Here is a 4599-nt window from a genome sequence, read left to right as displayed (position 1 = left end):
GTTCAATGTAAACCAAACCGAGCTAATTGGGAATGGGTGGAGGCCCTGAAAAGGGCCGAGTAGTAGAGCCACAACAAGCAAGCCAGGTGGTTGTTTGCTGTTGTGTTTATTTGCTGGTGGTGTACTTGGTGACAGCCTTGGTGCCTTCACTGACGGCGTGTTTGGCCAGCTCACCGGGCAGGAGGAGACGGACAGCGGTCTGGATCTCCCTGGAGGTGATGGTGCTGCGCTTGTTGTAGTGGGCAAGACGGCTGGCTTCAGCTGAAATGCGCTCAAAGATGTCGTTGACGAAGGAGTTCATGATGGACATGGCCTTGGAGGAAATGCCAGTGTCAGGGTGCACCTGCTTCAAGACTTTGTAAATGTAGATGCTGTAGCTTTCCTTTCTCCTCCTCTTCTTTTTCTTGTCACCGGTGCGTACGGCTTTAGCCTTACCGGCCTTCTTGGCTCCCTTGGAAGAAACTTTAGGTGGCATGTTGTTTTCTTTTCAATGGCTTGAACAGAAATGAGGCGAACCGACCGCCGGCCGCCCTTTTATATGAAACGGCGAGGAAATTTGGAGAGTACGAGTACGAGTACGAACGCCAAGCCGCTGCGCAGCCAATCAGAACGCTCGCTTGGTGACGAACGGATTTCCTCGCCGTTTCGTATAAAAGGGCCGATCTCGCCGTTAAGTCTTCATTCATCGCCTGCAGCCGTATCGCTGTTAGTCGCTGTATTTCTTCTCGCTCCTAACCAACTCACAATGTCCGGACGTGGTAAAGGCGGTAAAGTCAAGGGAAAGTCCAAGTCTCGCTCCTCCAGGGCAGGCCTTCAATTCCCAGTCGGACGTATTCATCGTCTGTTGAGGAAAGGAAACTATGCTGAGCGTGTCGGTGCTGGTGCCCCAGTCTACCTAGCCGCCGTCCTCGAGTATTTGGCCGCTGAAGTGCTCGAGTTGGCCGGCAACGCTGCCAGAGACAACAAGAAGACAAGAATCATTCCTCGTCACCTCCAGCTGGCCATCCGTAACGACGAAGAGTTGAACAAACTTTTGTCGGGTGTCACCATCGCCCAGGGTGGTGTCCTCCCCAACATCCAGGCCGTGCTTCTGCCCAAGAAGTCACAGAAGACACCCGGTGGCAAGAGCTAAACAGTGTCACCCTGCTGCCCACTGTCCACCTAGCCTACTACTGTCCTTTTCAGGACAACCAAAGTTTACCCAATTAGCTTTCGTTGTGTGTCAATGAACAAAAATCGAGTTTTCCTACCCTACCCTACCCTACCCTACTTGTTTCAAACTTTATTAATAACGTATCAACATGTCAATCACTAGCAGTATGAGATCATTATTATAGATGTATAATACTTACACTGGTTTACACGAGCAGAACAGGGAGGGGGCGGTCATATTAATAGTAGTAACTGGACATATTTTAGGGGTATTCGTTCATAGATACAAATGAAAATAGAATCTATTTTTCTTTAAATGTGCTCCGTTTAACCCCTGTCTACAACAAATAAGGGTGGTCGTTATTTTAAAATTCTATTCTTTAACCTACCGCTAGTCTACCCTTTTTATTTTATATCTTCTTCTTTTTAAAACCAAATATGTTTTTATTAATCCTTCCCCCTCATTTATTTACACACTGTGTAAATACCGCCGATCGGGCGGTCGAATCGGGTCAGAATATCTACCTAGGTCTATAGACTAGGTCTAGATCTAAATTGTTTCAGGCAGTCTATGTTGGGTTCTTTTCTAATCACTCACACACACATTCATAATTCATTGAAGACGACAGAAGCAAACACACCGGATTCCATTGACAAGCGGCACAACCAAGGATTTCATTTGAACGAAGAATATTTTGTGTTATCGGCCCTGTCTGCTATTAATAGATCGCTCGGCTGGATACCGTGTCTAAAAATAATCTGCTATGTCGACGCTGTCTCAACGTTGTGTGGCTGCTACTGGCCAATCAGCGTCGTTAAACTCGTACTCGTCCAATGGGAGAGCTTCGTTGCGCTAAGGGTTTGGCGGACGGTTATAAAAGGGCCAGCAGCGCTGAGCTGCCGCATTTCCTTAACAGTCAGTTAAGATCATTCAAAAAAAAAAAGATGGCTCGTACCAAACAAACCGCCCGAAAATCTACTGGAGGCAAAGCCCCACGTAAACAGCTGGCCACCAAAGCCGCCAGAAAGTCAGCACCAGCCACCGGCGGTGTTAAGAAGCCCCATCGTTACAGGCCTGGAACCGTCGCCCTGAGAGAAATCCGTCGTTACCAGAAGAGCACTGAGCTGCTCATTCGCAAGCTGCCATTCCAGCGCCTGGTCAGAGAAATCGCCCAGGACTTCAAGACTGACCTTCGCTTCCAGAGCTCCGCTGTCATGGCCCTGCAGGAGGCTAGCGAGGCTTACCTCGTCGGTCTGTTTGAAGACACCAACCTGTGCGCCATCCACGCCAAGCGTGTCACCATCATGCCCAAGGACATCCAGCTAGCCAGACGTATCCGTGGTGAGCGTGCTTAAGAGGTTTCTTTTAAGCCCAAACCACCACCCCCTGTCCTCAACCAAGGTCCTTTTTAGGACCACCTGACAACGTTCAGATTAGCAGTGAAGGTCCCCCACCTCACGAGTTTCCACCCACCCACCCACTACACCCCCTGCCCATGTCTGCCACTCTACTACTACTACTACTACTACATCTATTAGTATTATTCTGGGGGATGCGGGAGATAGGTTCTATTCATTTATCTCTTTAATTCAACTCACACATCACATTGCTATTTGAATTCGTGTATGCATGCTGTTGATATTGTTTTATTTATCTCAAATGTGAAGAAAGGAGAGAATAAATTTTATATTTTTCTTTCACCCACCCACCACCCTATCCATTGCTTTTTAAAATATATATATAAAAAAAAAAAAAGAAAAACCCTTTAGGGTTAGAGCTAGATATCTAGATCTTAATCGGAGAGCAGAAATTATTCTTAACGACTACACGCCATAGATTATTTAATTATTAGAAGCCTAACTAACCTATTCGTTTCACGATGTAAACAAACCACTGCGAGTACGGAGCGGAGTACGAGAATATTATTTCGTTCGTACTCGACCAATCAGCGTTCGAGATTCTCTCGTACTCGCATAATGAGCTCGCTCGTACTCGCATAATTAGGTGTAGGGAAATATTTCAGTTTTATTCGCACAAAACGGTGAAAATAACGTCTAATATCATATTTTAACATGACAAACGTGGATCTTTTCTATGCCTACACGTGTGGGCAATGAAACTCTTTATTTTTTATCCAAGGGTCGCATAGCAGAATAGGTGAAAAAATGACTTTGAAAACGACACCGTTAGCCGACAAGCCAGCAACATTCCAGTCGACACGGCAAGCTGCTTTTTCATTGGCTGGCTCATTCGCCGACCGCTTTTGGTTGGGCGGTGTCCGCCATATTGAACGAACTCGAGCCCAGGACCGTATATAAGGAGCGAGTTTCTCTGCAGACGGCGTTTTTCGAACACTCCTTCATCAACAAAGAAGAAAAATTCAATATGTCTGGCCGAGGCAAAGGTGGTAAGGGACTCGGCAAAGGAGGCGCCAAGCGTCACAGGAAGGTGTTGCGTGATAACATCCAAGGTATCACCAAGCCAGCCATCCGTCGTCTTGCTCGCAGAGGTGGTGTCAAACGTATCTCTGGTCTGATCTACGAAGAAACCAGAGGTGTCCTCAAGGTGTTCCTTGAAAATGTCATCCGTGATGCCGTCACCTACACTGAGCACGCCAAGAGGAAGACCGTCACTGCTATGGATGTCGTCTATGCTCTGAAACGTCAAGGTCGCACCCTGTACGGCTTCGGCGGTTAAACTCAACCCAGGACCACCCATTTGTTCTACCCATCCGGCCCTTATTAGGGCCACCCATACGTTTCCGAATTAGCTCGAGTGGTTGTAACCCCTACACGAATGTTTTCCATACCTACCCCTTATTTAACTTACTGAGTTACTTCTAATTATTAGGTTGTAGCCTACTTAGTTTATTTATTTAATTTGGGCAGAGTGGTCATCTTTCCTTTGTTGGTTTTTAAGGGGTTTGTTTCCATGGGTGGGTAGGATCGAGGTAGCCTACCGTGAAGGCACAAAAGAAACAAACAAAAAATATTTCGATATTACAAAAGTGTTCACAGGTATGTGGTGAACTTAGGAAAGAGTGCAGGTGGTAAGAATAGGTGTCCAGTGGGGCAAAAAATAAAAGACAAAAGATGAAAAAAAGTCTACAACACGTGGTGTTCCCAAGCGGTCACCCATCTAAGTACTAACCACGCCCGACGTTGCTTGACTGCGGTGATCGGACGAGAACCGGTATTTTCAACGTGGTATGGCCGTAGACATCTGTGTGAGAAAATTGGGGCTTATAAATATACTCAAACGAAATCAGCAGTTATTCGTCCTTTTCTGGCTACAATAATGATTTCACTGCTTTCCTCATATTATTTCAATAATAAAAAACGCCCTAAATCTCCACAAAAGCGAAACATTGTTTTAATATCGAATACTATGTGCCTTTTTTTCCCTCTACAGCCATTGGTCGCTATTTTTAACCTGAGGCGGTAACC

At 46.2% G+C, this 4599-nt stretch overlaps 1 non-coding gene across 1 annotated transcript; it reads right to left on the bottom strand.

The window, feature by feature from the left end:
- Window positions 1-4254: 4254 nt before the first annotated feature.
- On the bottom strand, window positions 4255-4373 carry LOC131932503 (5S ribosomal RNA). Its single transcript, XR_009384590.1, has one exon. It is a non-coding gene; the product is annotated as a 5S ribosomal RNA (ribosomal RNA).
- Between the last annotated feature and the right edge of the window lie 226 nt (window positions 4374-4599).

Source organism: Physella acuta, unplaced genomic scaffold, assembly GCF_028476545.2.
Source record: "Physella acuta isolate Inbredline_101_S28 unplaced genomic scaffold, ASM2847654v3 ptg002189l, whole genome shotgun sequence".
Lineage (NCBI taxonomy): Eukaryota > Metazoa > Mollusca > Gastropoda > Physidae > Physella > Physella acuta.
Note: the sequence above shows the minus strand (reverse complement) of the source record. Positions and strands in the feature narration are given on the sequence as shown.